This window comes from Ailuropoda melanoleuca, chromosome 10, assembly GCF_002007445.2.
Source record: "Ailuropoda melanoleuca isolate Jingjing chromosome 10, ASM200744v2, whole genome shotgun sequence".
Lineage (NCBI taxonomy): Eukaryota > Metazoa > Chordata > Mammalia > Carnivora > Ursidae > Ailuropoda > Ailuropoda melanoleuca.
In genome coordinates, this window is record NC_048227.1 from 40,015,749 (window position 1) to 40,037,162 (window position 21,414).

The window sequence follows — 21,414 nt, forward strand, 5'->3', positions numbered from 1 at the left end:
CTCAAGAATAGATCATGTCCTGGGACACAAAACAGGCCTCAACCGATACCAAAAGATTGAAATTATCCCATCCATATTCTCAGACCACAGCGCTCTGAAATTGGAACTCAACCACAAGGAACAACCTGGAAGAAACTCAAACACTTGGAGACTAAGAACCATCCTGCTCAAGAATGACTCGATAAACCAGGAAATCAAAAAACAAATTAAACAATTTATGGAGACCAACGAGAATGAATACACAACGGTCCAAAACCTATGGGATACTGCAAAGGCAGTCCTAAGGGGGAAATACATAGCCATCCAAGCCTCACTCAAAAGAATAGAAAAATCTAAAATGCAGTTTCTATATTCTCACCTCAAGAAGCTGGAACAGCAACAGAGGGACAGGCCTAACCCACTCATGAGTTCTTTTTTTATTTCCTCACCTTATTTCCCAAGTTTTTCATTCCCTCTGTTACATTTTTAATTTCCAAAAACTGTATTTTTCTAATTCCCTAACCCCAACCTAAACACACACTTTTACATTTTTTTGAGGCAGCCTGATCTTGAATGTCTTTGCTCATTTTTCTGAGAATTGTATTAATAATTTCTGTGTGTATTGTCAGTGTTTCCTCTATTCTCTCTGCCTGTTTTGGTCCCTCTCATATTGGACGCCTTCCTCTAATTCTGGTTATCCTAGGCTGTCCATTCATATTTAGACTGAGACACTTAAAAGGAGATTGAAAGCTCTGTGTGTGTTTTGGCTTGTGTGTCGTGAGGGGAAGGCGTTGTTCAGGGAAAGTCAGCTTTGACACTGGAGACCTAACACCAGGTTTTCTCCACCAAGATCTGGTATTTTTAAAATTTGTTTTTGTTGTTTTCTGTTTGTTTGTTTGTTTTGTGTTTTGTTTTTTGGGTTTGTTTTGTTTTGTTTTGGCTATTTAGTTTCTGAGAAAAAATCTTTCGTTTCCTGCCTGAGGAGTTAAATTTGGCTCCTGGTTTTTGGAAGCAGAGGTGGGAAAAGAAACTAAGGAGTCCTACCCTTCTCAGTGCAGAATTGTCACTTTATTTCTTCATTTTTCTTCATGTCTATCCTCAACTCCCAGCACACAATGTGATGATCACTGAGACTTGGGTTCAGTGTCCTCAGAAAAGAATTCTTGGGACTCTGCATGGAGCATAGATAGTAGTATGGAGGAGGATATAGTTGACTGGTTGTGTTGGGTGGGAGATTGATATAAGATTCAACTCAGGTCATGTGTAGATTTAGCACCATGTCTTGTTTTCTGCCCTGACACACCCACCTACCTCCTCTGATAACTTGTGCCCCATGTCCTGGACTTACCATTGTTATGAGTTTGCCACAATCTCATTTCTTTTCAGGATTTTCTTCTGTAGCAGCTTAGCTGTCCCTTCCTTCTCCTTGTGAATCAAAACCAAACTTCTGTCCTTTTACTGTTTTTCAGCTATTTGTTGAAATCTCTTCTCTGCTGGCAGCTCTTCAACTGGTCATTTGCTCTTGTGGGCCAAAATCTTTTAAATTCCTTTCTTGCTATTTGATGAAATTTAGGACATTGTCCTATGTATGCGTCAATCTGCCATGTTTATTCTGCTCTCCTGCATTTTGAAGACCTCTTCTGACTCATGTTCTGTTAAGAATCCTTGTTCCTGTTCACTTCTAAACTAACCATGTAACCGTCAGTAAAGCACTCAAAATCTCTGGGCTTTAGTTTCTTACCTGAAAAGACAGCAGTAAAAAAACCTGTAAAAAGCAAAGCAAGCATCTGTTTTGTCAATTTTGTGTTACTGTGTGGCTGAAATGAGATTTGGTTTATGAGAGTGTTGTGGAAAAAACAAAAATGTATGAAAATAAAAAACATCATAAGTAAAACTAAGAAACAGAGGGAACCTCTTTTTACCAATGGCAAAGAGCTCCTTCCTCTCAGATATCTGGACTGCCCCTATACTGATATGGATAGGGGTGTTCCCTGATAACTCCCAGGCAGGAAACTTACTTTGATCCAAATTCCTTTTTCTCTCACTTCATCATAGATCAGCTTAGCATGATTTTTGCTTTTATCCTCTCCATAATCTTTGAATATCTTGAGAAAGGTATAGGATGTTTCTAGTGTTTTTTGGTCTCATTTTGGGCTGTCTCTTAAAATTTTTCTATTTAATTGCAAATTTATGTTCTAACACTGTAAATCCGTGTCTTCCTACTTTTTCCGTTGGATTATATTACTTGTATAAATCAAGGAAAACAGCAGAGAGAAATAAAAGTAAAATGTTAAACAGTCATAATTGTATAACATTAATGGCAACTTGCTGGAATCCGTGGCATTATGAGGCTATACCTTCATAATGGATTATTGTGAGGATGAACTGGATAATGTGAGGACATGCTTTTTTTTTTTTAAGATTTTATTTATTTGTCAGAGAGAGATTGAGAGAGAGAGAGAGTACACACAAGCAGGGGGAATAGAGACAAAGGGAGAAGCAGACTCCCCACTGAACAAGGAGCTGACCCGGGTGGGTCTCAATCCCAGGACTCTATCCCAGGACCCTGGGACCATGACCTGAGCCAAAAGCAGGCGCTTAAACCATTGAGCCACCCAGGTATCCCCAAGGAAATGCTTTGTAAACCATAAAGGTCTTTAATAAATGTAAGGAGTTGCTGTCATCACTGTCCATCTCTCTGGGCCTCAGTTTATTCATCTGTGAGATGAGTTGCTATCTTTCTACTATGGGTGGGGGTGAAGCTCACTATAGCACATACCTCCTATTGATTACAACTAAAAACTCAGGATAAAATTTAAAAATTAGCTACCTGAGGATTCTGAAAGCCTTATGCGTAGTTTAATTAGGCAATCAACCATATAGTATGTTTGGAGAGGGACACCAAATGCTTCGTAGCTCTGCTGACATGACCTTTAGCTTTTCTGTCAAGTTCCTGAACATCCAATTTGGTGGTTAACTTCTAGGTGAGTATTAGGTAAAAAGAAACAAAATGCCAGTACTCCTGGGAAGGTTAACACCTCTGGACTCCACTGTTAATATTTCATTATAATTTAGTTCACTAGATGGGACTTGAGTCCTGTGAATGAATCCAGATATGAGCTCCATTTTATATGTCCTTTGAAGCAAGCACCAGAATATGAACCTGATACTGTTTATGCTTCTGAGTGGGAAATACAGTAAGATTTAAAAGTCCTAGAAATAAAAGTCTACAGTTAGAAGTTGGTGATGTAGCTCTATCAAGGAGGCCATTTCCTGCTAAAAATAAAAAACATTTTCTGAAAAGAGAGAATTTGAAGAATCCTAGAGCTTCCAACTTTAGATAAGAATTCAAATATTCTTATAATAATGTTTAGTAATATTATTTTATGTTTTTGTAAATCCAAATGGTTTTATGCCTTCTCTACATTAAAACAATTACAATATTAATAAATATTTCTCATCTTTGTCATGTCAGAAAATGTTAGAGTGGCTTTTATTACTAATTATAACCATTGACTAGAGTTTTGTTTCCCCATTCATGTTTTAAAAAAGCAAATAAGAGCTGATCCACCATTTAAAAATCAAAGTAATCTACCACATCAACAAGTTAAAGAAGAAAAATGATGTGATCATATCATTTGATATGGAAAAAGCATTTGACAAAATCCAACACCCATCATGATAAACTCTCAGCAAATTAAGAATTGAGGGGAACATCCTGAACTTGATAAAGAACATCTACAAGATATCTCCAGCATGAAACAGTGTGGTTGGGTTGACAGTATTATTTCACCAGGCGACTAGTGCCTTGGCATTGTGGTGGCAGGGATGCGGATAGGGAAAGAACTGTTTGGGGGAGCACACTGAAAACAGCGAGCAGAGCACTGAGATGATGAGTATTTGGTCAGTCACACCAAACTCATGATTTTGACAGGAGCCACCCTTGTATAGCCAGTGTGTGGTATTGGTGTTGCCCTCTGCTCTATAGACATAGCTGTGCCTGGACATGAAGAAATGATGCCAATAAACACAAGAAGTGGTTGGCCAGGCAGTCTCCTAGGTCTATTTAACTTTCCATTTTGAGGATTGATTTGGCCCAAGAATTCTGTGTTTCAGTATTCATAAACACCAACTTAAGGAGAGTAGGTTTACCTATTCAGTGTGTGATGCTGATACCAGCAGATATTGGCCTAAAGTGTTCAATTACAATATGTCTGGGACAGTTAAGTCCTTCCCCTTTTATGGTTTCTGATACAGAAGCTATTGGATGTCTCCCCAGGATTTTGCTGATCTTGGGCCACCCTTCTAAAATCTTACCTTCATTGGTCTCGAGGCATGTTTCCAACTCAGAAGCTCCATTCAACAACACCTTTGAAGAAGAAAATAACACTTCAAACCTTATCCTCCTTCTTTGGTGTGGCTCCCATACTGACTTCAAAATTCTGCTCTGTGATGACTTACGGCAAAAGATCCTTCATAAAAATCAATTATAATATGTTTTACAGCAGGTTAGACACCTTTAATGTATCTTGTTTGTAGTGTGTTGCATCAAAGACATTAGTAGAATTTTAGGAGATCTGCCAGAATATAAGCTTAAGAACAATTGGTGGGGCAAAATTTCCTTGTCTTGAAATCAGTTATGTTGCAAGAGGAAAGAGTAGAATGGCTTTTTCATGCTAGCTCCAAATCCAAGAAAAAGGAGTCCCAACTGTACATACTTCCTGGGATTTCTCTCCATGACAGAATTTTAGGGTTTTGGTGTTATTTGTGCACCAGGGGTCACTATGAAGATTTTGTCTTCAGTATCTCTAGGATGAGGGATAATAAGTTGGAGCAGGGCTCCCAGCTCAGGTTTCTAGGATGGTGAGCAAATTTACTTTCTTCTTTGCTGTTATTTTATGTAAGGCAATCTTTAAAAATATATGTTAGTCTACTTTAGCCATTGAAAAGACAAGTACATAAACCAGAAACTGAACTTGCTACCCAAAGCATATTTGAAACAGAAAGAATATGGAAACCACTGAATTAAAACTGATACTCTCTCACAAACACACCAGATGTTTTATATACCAAATTATCCTTTGGTGCTGAAATCTAGATCTTCTGACATCCAAATATTGCTATTGCAAGTGTTGAAATACTCTCAAGTTTAACACGTGTAAGGAAACCAAACCTTTCTCCAGATAAAACTATGCAATCTCAAACTATTCAGAGAGCTGTGATTTATTTCAGAGATTGCAAATGTGTGATAAGGCATAAAAAACACCATATGACATAAGGTGTTTAAGTTATACTTAATATGTTTATTTTCAGAGGTTTACCGCCATTAATCCATGACAGTTGTAGGGTTTATAATTTGAAACAATTATCTTTCAAACCATTCATATCACTGCTTAAGAGATGGCTTCATTCTTCCTAGTTACCATATGTCCTAACCATGCAAATGAGAAAGAGAACAACATCTGGTCGACCACTGTTGTCTCGCCTGTCATGCAAAACATGTGATATTGCATGTGCCCCTCATTGGGTTCCTTTGGGACATCAGCATGGTGGATGATTTCGTATTTTATACAGCTGGTACATTTAGGACATACCATCAATCTTCATTCAGTAGCATCCTTAACACCTTTGGGTTTTTATTGGGCTTTTGGTTGAATTCCTTTTTTGGGTTATGCAAACATCTCTCCTGGAGCTTCAAGTGAGAGTAGCATATTTATGTAGCAGCATCTCTGTGTAATTTGACAGCTTATGGGTAGAAATGTGGCCTAGGAAGAAATAGTTCTCTGGAAATCCTGAGTTAGGATATCTATGTTCTGGTGTTAATACTGACTTTATTTTAGCTGCCTTGGTAAAAATTCACTAAGTTCTGTATATCTTTATGTAATGCCTTGTAAAGTGAAAAATAGCCATCAAATACTCATCCTGCTGTCGTGTTAATCATTGTATGGAGGCTATCATACCCACGCATGCCGTTACTTACAAAACAAATCCCCTTTTCTCTAGGGTGCATGTTTGAATGATTATTTTAAAAAGCATGATTTGAGATTTATAGCATTATTTTGCTAACATATTTATCCACTGTGCTGCCTCTCATTTGGCCACTTTGTTCATATTCTTACTTGCCCAGGGCTCTGACAGCAAACCTAAACATCATGAGGGTATAGTTTCTTGGGATCAGATACCTATTCTTTGCCACTGCTAAATCCATCCTGTGAAGGTGTGTTTATTAGGTGAGGAAGCCTTAGTCTCAGTCTAAGAAAAGCACATTGGTTACCCTGACACAATCAGTATCCCTGGACTTATGTATTTTTTATTTTTCTGAACTGAGGACAATTTTATTGCTCATTTTTTTCTAAGCCTGTGTGTTTCTTGAACTATGCCCAAGTAGAATTATTTTTATAATATGAGGAATAACTAAATGAGAGATTTAGTTTCAGATGCAGGTACAGATATAAATATGGATTTATATGGATATATATGGAAACTTAAAAAATAAATTAAAAGCGAACAACAATCCAGATCTTCAGAACATGTTTAAATACAGACTGTATTTTCTTTGTTATCTTTTTTCCATTAATATTCACATGATGGAACAAAAAAAGGGGTTTTCTTCTCTTTTTTTTCTCCTGCATAATCAAGGCTTTAAGAAGCTGTGAGAGCTGGACTGTATTTTTTTTTAGCCTCTGAATGCCAGCCGGCACACTGGGGGCAGTTAAATAATAAATAATAACAAATACTCAGTTTATTGACTCCCGAACCCTTGAATCAATCAATTAATCATGATATTATGGCAAGATCAAAGGAATAAAATTCTAACACTGACTGCAAGGTGCAAATGGATAAATCCCCCAGCAGAAATAATTGCAAACCATTTCGATCAAACATAAAATGATGATCAGTTAGGCTCTTTAGGGTCCAATAACTTAGGTTTATTTAAATGCTGTAAAGTACATCCCTTCAGGATCTAATGGTCTCTTAAACATCACTTGTTAGGGTAAGGCATCACAATCTAATCACTCTAAAGACTGAAACCACAGATTCACAGTGGTGAGCACCATCTAAATTTTAAAGGACAATTTCCCTGAAAAAATGTCCCCTTGTAACAGATGATTTAGATATTTCAGCAAGTCTTACAACAAGGATAATTTCTTCCATTGGTATTGAAATTAACTTTCTTTTTTCCAACCTCCAACGTTGGTTAGGTACTAAAGTAAGAGATTTTATGTGAACATTTTGATCAATCTACAAGAAACAATGTAGATGGTACTAAGAAAGTGAATCACCAGAGAGAGAAAGAAGGCCTAGGTCAGAATTTGCAATATACAGTCATAATACTCGGTCATAACAACATGCACAAAGGTCTCCCCACGTCCACAGGACTCTGGAATAATAACTGTTAGAGGTTTATGCTGGCTGTTATGGATTTGTTTTCCAGGTTCACTCGCTTACCCTTTGAGTAGTGTACCAGATGTGTAGTTAATACACAGGGGAGATTTTCCTGAGTACAGAGAACCCTCCTGAGTTTTGTCAGGGGATGTGGTCTTTCCAATAGGCTGCTCAGAACACAAGCAGCAACCATAGCAATAGAATTTCTTTTGGATAATTGAGATGCTGCCTTTAGGAAATCTATTGTCCTTATGATTCTGAGGTTGCCTGGTTGTAAAAAAGGACATTTGGGAAGTCTGTTTTCAAGGCTTCAGATAGTATTCAAGTTTGAGATCTGGACATTGTATTCTAGGATTTTATCTTTATTAGAGATTGAATTCATTCAATCGTTCAACAAACATTTGTTGAACATCTGATGTATGCTAGATGTTGTAGATTCAATAGGAAAAGGATTTAATCACTGTACTTCGGAATTCATTGAACCATTTCTTAGAGTTGAGTGGTAATTTCATATGCATTACTTCCTTTAATCAACTGACCGTTCTCTGAAGGATGGATCATATTTTATTTTATTTTTTTTAAAGATTTTATTTATTTATTTGATAGAGATAGAGACAGCCAGTGAGAGAGGGAACACAAGCAGGGGTAGTGGGAGAGGAAGAAGCAGGCTCACAGCAGAGGAGCCTGATGTGGGGCTCGATACCAGAACGCTGGGATCACGCCCTGAGCCGAAGGCAGACGCTTAACTGCTGTGCCACCCAGGCGCCCCGATGAATCATATTTTAAGATATGGTAGTGCAGCTCAGTGAGTTGACATAGTTTGCTTAAGGTTTCTTAGTGTCAAAATGTGGATTTAACAGTGTTCTCTGGCTTCTTGGTCTTGTGTTATTTCTTCTACATCATAGCATATAATCCCCTCTCTGAGTTTTGGTTTCATCTTCTGTAAATTAAGGCAGAGAGACTGTTTTACCAAATTCTCCTTTTTTCTCTAAACGATTTATGTTTTATGTATAACCAGTATTTGGATACAAGGAATTAGACAAGACTTCAATTTCAGTGACTCATCAACCTCTCTCAAACACCTTGGAACTTTGGTAAACCATTTGGCACAATATCTTCCCAATCCTGGACACCTTCAAGTATGGTGGTGATTTTATCTCCAAGAGCTTCTTGGTGTTAGTCTTCCATGACCTGCAGAAGAGTAATTAGAGGTGGGTCTGGTTCTGAAGACCCTTCCTCCCCTCCTTTTATAGTCTGTCCCTTCCCCAGGTCCCAGTGACTAAGTGGTTAGTCAATAGTGTTTGCTAGGGATCTCCTCCCACTTCTCTTTCTAAGCCATCAGTATCCCAGCTCTCTTCCTTGTGTGTCTTTCATAAACTGTCCCAAGATGCAGGAAGAACAGGATCTTTTGGGATGAACACCATCTAATCTCTTGTTATATGTTGAATTGTGTCCTTTCAAAAACTTGATATGTTGAAGTCCTAATCTGCTGTATCTCAGAATGTGACCTTCTTTGGAAATAGGGTCAGTGCAACTGTAATTAGTTAAGTTAGAATGAGGTCATACTGGAACAGGATGTGTCCCTAATTCACTATGATGGTGTCCTTATAAAAGGGGGAAATTTGGACACAGTTATATACCCAGGGAGTGAAAATGAAGGCATAGATCAAGGCTAGGCATCAGAAACCAATGAATGCCAAAGGTTGCTAGCAAACATAAGAAGCTAGGAGAGAAGTGTGGAACAGTTTCTCCCTTACAGACTCAGAATGAACTAATCCTACTGACACTTTGATTTCTGATGCCCAGCTTCCAGAGCTGTGAGACATTAAATTTCTGTTGTTTAAGGCACCCAGTTTGTGGTACTTTGTTCTGGCAGCCCCAGTGAAGTAATATATACCTTATATAATAGAACAGGCTTGGAGATAAAGGTTTTTGTTTTTGTTTTCCTTGGCTCAGGATAATGTCTCCCTTAATTCTATTGGTGGAATGCCCACTCATACCTTTCTACATGGGGCTATCAGTCTTCCTCAAGTGACCAAATAATTCCACCAATTACCCAAAGCCTTGTGTGCATGCCCTGGGACACTGGTCATCACTTATCATTTGTTTTCCTAAGGGCCTGTACACAGTGTGCACTGAAACCTTTCTGTTATCTCTTTGACTCCACAGGCCTTTGGCTACTTGAGTATCTATAGTAATTGTGTAATTCCCAGTGTGCCTTTCATTATAAGAGAAAAGACAAAGCCATGCTTTCATTTGCAAAATGTGTTATTATTTGAGATGCTACTTTCCCCCCCACTAAAAAAATACCAGTGAATGTTTTCCATTTTCCCTCCCAAACTGAGCTGAGTGCTCCCTCCCTCTGCATCTGATTAAACTGTTCATTCATCCTTTCAAACATCAAACATTTATCAAAGACCAACATGTTGCAGTATAAAGAAGTAAACTGTTGTCTTGCCCCTGCAGAGCTCAAAGTCTAGTAGGGTAAATGCTCAGAGTCTGGTGGGAGAGTCATACACGGGAGAAATTGTTCCGTAACAAGCCCTTGGTGGAGTATTTACTGTATGAGGCCAGAAGCAAAACTGGTTAAATGTCCTCAGAAAAGTTTTGGAAATCTTCACAGAGGAAGTGACTTTCGAAGAATGAGAAAGAATGAATGGCAGTTAGAGGAAAGGCAAAATAGGGATACAGGTTGAAGGGATCCCAGGTAGAGGTGACAAATGGAAATCTCCAAGACTTGGGAAAACCTGGCTCTATTTGACTAGAGTGGATATAAGACACACACACACACACACACACACACACACACACAGGTTTGGCAGAAGATGGGACTCAAAAGTGAAGCTGGAGCTCAGTAATGGAAGGTTTTCCATATTTTGAGTGGAAGAAATATGGTGAGATTTTTTTTTTTTAAATGATCACTCTGGTGGCAGAGTGACACATGACTTAGGGCACAGATGGGAGGCTGGAGGCCAGTGGGGATGCTGTATTTCTTGAGTAAAAAAATTAGAACATGGTTCAATAAGTATTAATGTAGTCGACAGGACAGAATATCTGAACTCAGGGTTCTTTAGAAGATTTCCTGTGGCTGTATGTAGGGGCTGTGCAAGAAAGAGAGAATGAAATTATAAACCAGGACAGTGCCAGTTGGAATGGAGAGGAAGGGATACACTTACGAGTTGAAAAGGACTGAATAGATGACATATTTAATATCGAAGTGAAGAAGAAACAGGACTCAAAGGTGGCTTCCATATATTTTATTTGTCCATAAAGATAATGGCAGATGGAGCTACTAAGAATAAATAGCGATGTATTTCCTGAGAATGCTAACAGGTTCAGTTTTAGAAATACTGCATCTGATGTACTTACAGAGGATATCTAGGGAGAGAGAACTATAGACAGTTGAAAATATTGGGCAGGAGCTCAGAACGGATATTTAAGAAATAATTATGACAATAACAACAAAGTAATATTAACAATTTATTGAACTCATGATATGCCAGACACCTGCTTAGTCCCTGTGTATATTATTTCATTTAGTTCCTTCAACAATGCTATGAAGTATTATCTTCTTTTTATAGATGCCAAACTTAAGATCACAAAGCTAGTAGGTAACAGAATTGGGATTTCTACCTGAGTCTGCCTGATCTCAAAGCCAGTGTTCTCAACCCTTCCCTTCTACTGCCATCACCGCATGTATGTCTGTGAAGCTGTCAGCTAGGGTAAGGTCATGCAATCCCTGCTAAATAACTGAGTGAAGCTCTGGCTGTCGTCTAGGCTAGGTAGAAGAAAGAAAGGGGCTGCACAGCTGATTTAAAGATGCCAACAAACAACAGGCACCACGAGTGAGGACACCATGTCAGTTGCTACTCCATGGAGTAGCAGACACAACCGCCTTCTCTCGGTGGGAGGGCAAGTTTCTCTGGCCCTTACATCTCCCAGAAGCCACCACCGAAGATGGTTCCATCTACCTGGGATGAACATCCCTTTGAGCACCAAGTCCTCCAAGATGTCCTTTATGATTCTCATGAATTCTGTATGCTGTCTTACCCCTCCTCACCCACAGCTTCCCTGGAGATCTGCTGAGATTCTGCTATGACATTTATGCCTAGAAGACAAAGAATCAAGGCCACTAAAATTCAAAGGAAACTGGAAGCAAGAATGAAAATCTTAAAATAGTACTTTTCACAACATTAATAGAAATTTACATACCAAGAAGACAGCAAGAGTTTGAAGTTTCAGTCTGATACTGAGACTTGAGAGGACCCTCAGCCCTCTGAGCAAGTTGCTGTGGTTCTGCCAGGAGAAAACCTTCACTTTTTAGTCACTTGTCTCAGATTGAATAATGTCAAGCCTAAGGATATTCATATAAATGTCAATATTGTCAAGAAAATACCTTAAAAGATGAGAATACCTTTCTGATTTTTTTCTTTTGATGAATCTGATGTTAAGAATGTCCCTTGAATACAAAATCTTTCAAGGTTCTGGATCAAGAATGATTTTTACAATTGACTCAGTTTCGGGGAGGAGGGATTGATAAAAGGCCTTGTGAAAATTTAGATTCGTATAATTAAAGTTTGCTTGGAAAGGAAAGCTAAAGTTCTGAAACTTTGTGACCTATGGCTTTGGTATGCAGTTATCACTTTCTTTTCTGGACCTTACATTTCAACAGCCTAATCTTTTAAAAGAAATGTGTTCACTGAAGCAGTAGAAACTACAGCACTGACAGGTCACTTTGATTGAATAGGTGTTTTATTTTAATTCAATAAATAAATTAAGGTCGGATTTCTTGCTGTTAGCAATGTTTATCTCATGACAGTAATGGCTATAATATGTTATGTGTGAGATCTTGTACTTTTAGAAAAAGGATATTCTTTCTTTATTAAAAAAAAGGTTTATTAGATCATGATGTCTGAATTTACCACCTTTGTCAAAAGAGAAATATGGAACACTTTACAAATTTGTGTGTCATCTTTGCACATGGACCATGCTAATCTTCTTCTGTATCATTCCAAATTTAGTATATTTGCTGCTGAAGTGAACACAAGGATATTCCTTTAGTGAATCCCTGTTAAAAATATATTTTATTTTCCTGACTTTTATACTGATTTCATGACTAAAATAGAATTTTAGCATATCGCATACAACTTTTGACTGTAATTATAAATATTATCTTTTAGTTCCACAGATGATTAATCTTACCTTAAATCATACTTACTTGGGATTAAAAAATTTAATTAGTGTTTTATAGGCTTTATAATCAGAAAAGTACCAGTACACTGTACAGATTACATATATGGCCATAAAAGTACACAGTATATCAGAATTTCCCTGAGTAAATAGTTATTTGAGCCTCTAAGTTTCAGGTATTTATGACCCTCAATCTTTTAGGAACAATTATTTATTTATTTATTAATTTATTATTTTTAAAGATTTTGCTTATTTGAGAGAGAGAGAGAGAGAAAGCCCGCACAAGCAGAGGGGAGAAACAGAGGGAGAGGGACAACCATGCTGAGCGCACAGTCTGATGTGGGGCTGGATCCCATCACCCCGAGATCATGACCTGAACCAAAATCAAGAGTTGGATGTTTATTAGCATTCTATTAGCATCCAACAGTACATTAAAAGGATTATCCATCATGACCAAGTGGGATTCATACCTGGGATGCAAGCATGGTTCAACACTCGCAAATCAATCAATGTGATACATCATATCAACAAGAAAAGACTCAAGAACCATATGATCCTCTCAATTGATGCAGAAAAAGCATTTGACAAAATACAGCATCCTTTCCTGATTAAAACCCTTCAGAGTGTAGGAATAGAGGGTACATTTCTCAATCTCATAAAAGCCATCTATGAAAAGCCTACTGCAAGCATTATTCTCAATGGGGAAAAGCTGGAAGCCTTTCCCTTAAGATCAGGAACACGACAAGGATGCCCACTCTCGCCACTATTATTCAACATAGTACTAGAAGTCCTTGCAACAGCAATCAGAAGACAAAAAGGGATCAAAGGTATCCAAATCGGCAAAGAAGAAGTCAAACTGTCTCTCTTTGCAGATGACATGATACTCTATATGGAAAACCCAAAGGAATCCACTCCCAAACTATTAGAAGTTATAGAACAATTCAGTAAGGTGGCAGGATACAAAATCAATGCCCAGAAATCAGTTGCATTTCTATACACGAATAACGAGACTGAAGAAAGAGAAATTAGGGAATCCATCCCATTTACAATAACACCAAAAACCATACGTTACCTTGGAATTAACTTAACCAGAGACGTAAAGGACCTATATCCTAGAAACTATAGATCACTTTTGAAAGATATTGAGGAAGACATAAAAAGATGGAAAAATATTCCATGCTCATGGATTGGAAGAATTAACATAGTTAAAATGTCCATACTACCCAGAGCAATCTACACTTTCAATGCTATCCCGATCAAAATACCGAGGACATTTTTCAAAGAACTGGAACAAATAGTCCTTAAATTTGTATGGAACCAGAAAAGGCCCCGAATCTCCAAGGAACTGTTGAAAAGGAAAAACAAAGCTGGGGGCATCACAATGCCGGATTTCGAGCTGTACTACAAAGCTGTGATCACAAAGACAGCATGGTACTGGCACAAAAACAGACACATCGACCAATGGAACAGAATAGAGAACCCAGAAATGGACCCTCGGCTCTTTGGGCAACTAATCTTTGATAAAGCAGGAAAAAACATCCGGTGGAAAAAAGACAGTCTCTTCAATAAATGGTGCTGGGAAAATTGGACAGCTACATGCAAAAGAATGAAACTTGACCACTCTCTCACACCATACACAAAAATAAACTCCAAATGGATGAAAGACCTCAATGTGAGACAGGAATCCATCAAAATTCTAGAGGAGAACATAGGCAACAACTTCTATGACATCGGCCAGAGCAACCTTTTTCACGACACATCTCCAAAGGCAAGAGAAATAAAAGATAAAATGAACTTATGGGACTTTATCAGGATAAAGAGCTTCTGCACAGCCAAGGAAACAGTCAAAAAAACTAAGAGACAGCCCACGGAATGGGAGAATATATTTGCAAAGGACACCACAGATAAAGGACTGGTATCCAAGATCTACAAAGAACTTCTCAAACTCAATACACGAGAAACAAATAAACAAATCATAAAATGGGCAGAAGATATGAACAGACACTTTTCCAATGAAGACATACAAATGGCTAACAGACACATGAAAAAATGTTCAAAATCATTAGCCATCAGGGAAATTCAAATCAAAACCACACTGAGATACCACCTTACGCCAGTTAGAATGGCAAAGATAGACAAGGCAAGAAACAACAATTGTTGGAGAGGATGTGGAGAAAGGGGATCCCTCCTACATTGTTGGTGGGAATGCAAGTTGGTACAGCCACTCTGGAAAACAGTGTGGAGGTCCCTTAAAAAGTTAAAAATTGAACTACCCTATGACCCAGCCATTGCACTACTGGGTGTTTACCCCAAAGATACAGACGTAGTAAAGAGAAGGGCCATATGCACCCCAATGTTCATAGCTGCATTGTCCACAATAGCCAAATCATGGAAGGAGCCGAGATGCCCTTCAACAGATGACTGGATTAAGAAGCTGTGGTCCATATATACAATGGAATATTACTCAGCTATCAGAAAGAACGAATTCTCAACATTTGCTGCAACATGGACGGCACTGGAGGAGATAATGCTAAGTGAAATAAGTCAAGCAGAGAAAGACAATTATCATATGATTTCTCTCATCTATGGAACATAAGAACTAGGATGATCGGTAGGGGAAGAAAGGGATAAAGAAAAGGGGGGTAATCAGAAGGGGGAATGAAACATGAGAGACTATGGACTATGGGAAACAAACTGGGGACTTCAGAGGGGAGGGGGTGGGGGAAGGGGATGGACTGGTGGTGGGTAGTAAGGAGGGCACGTATTGCATGGTGCACTGGGTGTTATACGCAACTAATGAAGCATCAAACTTTACATCAGAATCAGGGGATGTACTGTATGGTGATTAACATAATATAATAAAATAAAATTAATTATTAAAAAAAAAAGAGTTGGATGTTTAACCAACTGAGTCACGCAGGCACTCCAAGTAACACTTATTTATATAGTTGTTAGAATAAATCACTTACTTTTGGTGAAAATTACTGGCATCCTGGGATAATTCTGTGATGTAAGACATTGGTTCTTAAATTTCAGTGTGTGTTATCAACCAGGGTCCTGTTTGGAGATGGAAACAACACAGTAATTCAAACTGAAAAAGCTTAATTAAAGAATTATTAATTAGCAATGGGTCATGACTACTAATGGGTAAAAATAGCTCTAAAGAAAATAAGAATGGCAAATATAGGTAGCAAACAGTGGCTCTCGGGCTGAGGTAGGGTACACGGGGAATGAACACTCTGGAAGAGGGTTCTTTCTTCCCCTCACTAAGTGCTGAGAGTCAGACCTCTTTGGAGAGGGTGTAACTGAGGTTCACTGGGTGGCTGAAAAAATTACTGAGGTGCCACAGGCTGAATGAGTGGAGCCAGTGTTCCATAGGAGAGCATCTGCAAAGACCTTGAAGTAGCTTAAGAAATTACAGCCATATAAATATTAGAATACTTATACTGCTTCACTAACTTCTAGGGACGTTTTAAAGCTTTTATAGATATTGAAATAAAAAATGTCTTACATTTGTGCAAAACTTTATGCAGATTGTTTCCTGTATGTTTTCTCATTCAGAACCCACAGGGCCATATACTTTGATATGTGCTTCCCCACCATTTCCTAAGGATTAAGGCCAAATTACTCAGAATGACTCATGCTTTCAGGGCATGAAACTAACATATTTCTCTAGATTCATTTCTTATCAGTTCCTGTGCTTCATTCCTAAGAGTTATGATGGATGCTTTCTTATTTTCCACTTAACCCCCTTATTGGATTTATAATATTCCCCATTCTTTTTGTGAAACACACTAAATTGATGTTTATAGCCTTCAAAACACACCTGGCTTGCAGGACACTCTTTAGTATGCCCTAAACTTCTGCTTCTACCAGTTGGAGTTGTATAGTCACAAAGAATTGGATGATTGTGTATGCGTGCTCCCAGATCTGTTTGTTTCAGTTAAATTTATTATTATAATCATATAGTTAAAGTGAATATAAAGCATTATAATATTAGTGCAAAAAGAGAAGTGTGTGTTAAAAAGTAAAAGGGAAAATTTCTGGTTCCAGCAAGCTGGCAGATAAAACAGTTAGAAAATTCTCTTTCTAATATCTTCTATACATGCTGGATAAAATGTAATAAAAATTCTTAGAAATGTATAACTGTGTTTATGAGAAAATGGAAACCTACAGTTCCCAGGGATAAAGAAGAAACTGTAAATCAAAGAAGTATGAGTCTGAGCTGATGCTAAGTCTTCCCTGGAGGTTGAGACAGAAGGGTTTTAATGCCTACAATAGAGAGGAAATGAGGCTGGTCTTGTATAGGCAGAGAGTTTGAAATAAAACCCTTGCATAAAGCCAGGATTTTGAAAGTCTGGACCCTCTGTAAAGGTGAACTGAAAAACAATTCACGCACCAACATAGGGAGATAAGGAGAAGGCTTTTCTGTGTGTGTGTGTGTGTGTGTGTGTGTGTGGGTGGGTGGGTGGCGGGGGAGGGGGGAAGGAAAAACAGAAAAATCTCTTCTGAGAACCTGAAACCCAGAGTTTGGAAATTATAATATCTGCATATTATGGGCACTCTCAAGCCAAGAAATTCAATAAAAATTGCTGTGGGCAGATGATGTCCCTGGGATACTTACAGAAGCAAATGCAGATGCAAAACCATTTTTGAGGATCATACCTTCACCCCTGTGGTAAAGGATTTCAGTAGAACTTGTTGAAGATGAAGTCACAATCCAGGATTATAAAGCAGATGAGGAAATGTGCCATGAATGAGAGCCACCTGGCACAATAAATAGGAGCATGAATTTCGCAAGCCTTCAGATAATAGAAAGCAATGGAAGTGATAAAATAGGTATTTAAAATAATTAAAAATGTAAAAGCAAGCATTAAAATCATAGAAAGTAAGACAGTATGATATACAATGAAGAGCATATTTGCAAATAGTTGCAGACACGTTTGCAAATAAATAAAATAGAACTCCTAGTAATGACTACTACAGTCATTGAAATAAAATAAAAAAGACAAACCCAATGCATCAGTTGTAAAGGGAATGCTCAGTGCAGTGCAGTATATGTGAATTGTTTGCCAGTATAGGTGTGTTGGCTAGTGAACCCCCAAGTGGCAACTTCTCTGCCTTCTGCCCTTTTCATGTTCCTCATATGGTATGATTATTTCAAATGGTTTATGTCACTAAGGTTATTAAGCTTAGTCCTATAGCCCTTGGGACCCAGACATCAGAAGATGTATGTTAGCTGATGAGGGGTTACCTTCCAACAGTCCAGCAGCATAGAAAACGTATAGCGACACATGCTGACATATGTTGTACCATGACTGGGATCACACGTGCTCTCTCTCTCTCTCTCTCTTTCTCTAAATAAATAAATAAATAAATAAATAAATAAATAAATAAATAAATAAATAAAATTAACAGCATTGTTATATGAAAACGAAGAACATTTCACTAGGTAAATAGATCAATTCAAGACTTGTATGTACCCAACATCATAAAAAAGGGGGAAAGATCCCCGACTCATTTTTTGAGACTAGTATAGTTTTGATAGCAAAACTGAAAAAAGAAAACATGTGATTAGGAATTACAAGTTATGTTCACTTATAAACAGAGATGAGTATAAAATATATAACAGTAATAATCAAATATAGGAATATTCAATATATAAAACTTTTACTACAATATTAAGGGAGAAAAATCATTTAAGATCTCAAAATTTGTAAAAAAACATTCTAGGAAACTGTCAGCACTCATGATAAAACCTCTTAGCTAACTAGAATAGAACAAACTTCTTTAATCAAATAAAAGTAACAAAAGTATGTATGAGTATCATACTTTGAAGTATTCTAGGTAAGAAAAAGACAAATATGTCCTCTATTCTTGCTCATATTCAGCATTGTATTAGAAGTCCTAGTTAGCACTGGGACGCCTGTGTGGCTCAGTCGGTTAAACATCTGCTTTTGGCTCAGGTCATATTCCTGGGATCCTGGGATCAAGCCCCACATCAGGCTCTCTGCTCAGTGGGGAGCCTGCTTCTCCCTGCCCCTCTGCCTGCTGCTCTGCCTACTTGTGTTCTCTCTCTCTCTGTCAAATAAATAAATAAAATCTTAAAAAAAAAAAAAGTCCTAGTCTGCACAATGCAAGGAAAAAGAAGATCAGCATTTGGAATTATTTGCAGTGTCTATATAGAAAATACAACACTTAACAAATGATTAGCATTAATCAATAGGGCAAATAATACTACTTGATTTATCAGCAATATCAAAATATAATTTAAAAAATATTTGTAATTGCAAGAAACACTCTAAAGTACAGTATACTGTTTTTCCATATAAAGACATACCTATGATAAAGTTTAATTTATAAATTAGGCACCCTAAGAGATTAACAACAATAGTAAAATAGAACGATTGTAACTGTACTGTAATGAAAGTTATGTGATATGGTCTCTCTCTCTCAGTATCTTATTATACTGAACCCTTCTTTTTCTTGTGATGATATGAGATGATGAAATGCCTACATAATGAGATGAAGTGAAATGAATGACATAGGCATTATGACATAGCGTTAGGCTACTATTGACCTTATGTTGATATGTCAGAAAGAAGATCATCTGCTTTGGGATGGCAGTTGACCATGGGTAACTGAAACCATTGAAAGTGAAACTGTGGCTATGGGGGTAGTGGTGGGGGGTGATTACTGTACCATGTAATTCACAGAGGGTGAAACCTGACTGGCCAATAATCCTGTAAGAAATGTCCAATCTCTAAATTGGTGAGAAACTTAAAACAACGATATACCATTATGTTATTAGTAAGATTAGCAAAAATTAAGAAGTCTGATAACTCCAAGTGTGAGTGTGGTGGTGGGAACATTGCTGGTGGGAGCATAAATAGGACAGTTACTTTGAAGAACAGTTTGGTAATATCAAGTAAAATTGAAGATGGACAGACCAGATGGCCCAGCAATTCCAGTGCTAGGTATGCACTAGGGCTACTGTATGGCAGAAAACCGGGAGCTGTGCAGTGTGCAGTCTTTCATATCACAGAACAACTCTCACAAATGTGCACAAAGACACCATTCTAAAAAATTGGAGGAAGTTGGGGCTCCTACTTATTAGATATTGTCCTGTTCCCCTTGAGTACAAGAAGCTGAGACTGGAAATTATAGACATATTTTGATATTTATGTAAGAAATACAATGCGTGAGTCCTGTCAAAGACATATGCTGAAGAAAATTTTTTTTTGCCCTTTATCAAAAGGTTGAAAAATAAATATACCTTGATGTGTTTATATAAGAATGTAAAGTTCCGGGCAAAAAAAGATGCAATTCTTTTTTGTTTTACAAAGTGCTTGCATTCCTGGAAAATTAAAAAAAATATATATTCCTGGATAAATGATGGGGCCCAAAACAAAAGAAAGCAAAACATCCTTTGTGGTTTATATGTAAAACTTGAGTTAACATAAGGCTCAGGTAATTTTAAACAGGTTTTTTAGGTCCTAAATGCTTGGCATGACATTTGACATTTGAAAATCATGTGGGAAGCAGGACAATTCTTGATGTAGAGAGCTGACCCTGGGTGAGGATGGTTAGCTTTCCTGACCTCTACCCACTAAATGCCAGTTGTGCCCCAGTCACTGAGACAATGAGGCCCCTGGGGATGAGAGCCACTGTTTAATCTAGACCCAGCTCAAAATTTTCTTCCTGGAGAGCTCTTTATTATTAATTTCTCTGTGCCTTCACAGTGCACATGACCCTATAACATTTATCCCTTTGCACAGCAATGAGCTTCTTACATATCTGTTCTCTCCTCCACATCATGGCTACCTAGAGGACTGGGACCATACATTATTTTATACACCCAAAAGTACACAATAAATGTTTGTTGTATGAAAAATAATGTAATCAGATCTAGCCTTTTAAGTTTGAGTTTCTAGTATGTCGCTGGCTGCTTGCTGCCTGTCTTTTATTCCCCTCTTCCGATGAAAGCTTTTATCTATAAAAGGCTAAAAAATGGAGTCTTTTAGCAGAAGTCACTTTCAGTTTCCTAAAAATATCTGTTGTGTACAGATAGCACCTTAGATCAGTCCTTATTAACTGAATGTTTTACCTACAGAGAAATTAGAGTGAAGAGGGTCATAGCTCTTGTTAGAGAAATATGTAAATATATCTGGTCAACATTTAAGAAGTACTGAAAAAATGTATTTTACATACATTCTTCATTCCTCTGTAGGGCAGACACTCTTATTTTTCCCCCTTCTTTTGGCTTTATCTTTTTCAAGCAACTCTCATTTGGCCAGTTCTGTCCAACATTATTATAGAGATAAACCCTGTGAATCCAGATGAGACATCACATTCTAAGGTGCATGGATTGATGGGATGGTCTTTCTAGTTGAAATGTAGGTTTTTTACAATCTTTAAATCATAAGTGGCATTAATTGAACCTAAGAAGAAATCAAGGGGATTCATGAACACATTTATAAATTTTCTTCTTTCTCCATTTTAATTATACTGGCACTTTAATTGCATTGTAATTGCACTTTAATTGCATGTATTTGTATAAATTAAAAAATAATTAGAGTTCTGCAGCACTATGGGAAACTAATTTATGCATATAGACCTTTAAAGATGTACACGTGGAGAATGATTTCATAATTCTCACCATGTTAGCCACTTTAAAATTGTCCTTGCTGAAAAGATCTGTAGCTATCTAGATTGATGAGCCTTCCCTGTTCTTTCTGTGACGAAGAAAGCAAGACAGAACTGGAGATTGAAATGGAGGGCAGTTCTTAATTTTATGGGATTACCAGCTTGGAAAGTTCTTTAAATATATATATATATATATATATATATATATTTAAA

At 37.5% G+C, this 21,414-nt stretch overlaps 1 protein-coding gene and 1 non-coding gene across 2 annotated transcripts in view; one reads left to right on the forward strand and one right to left on the reverse strand.

Annotated features, from left to right (window-relative positions):
• Positions 1–21,414, forward strand: part of SPACA1 (sperm acrosome associated 1) — a 191,345-nt gene that overhangs the window by 22,245 nt on the left and 147,686 nt on the right. The window lies entirely within an intron of this gene.
• LOC117804297 lies at positions 12,303–12,412 on the reverse strand. The gene has a single exon (XR_004628637.1). It is a non-coding gene; the product is annotated as a U6 spliceosomal RNA (small nuclear RNA).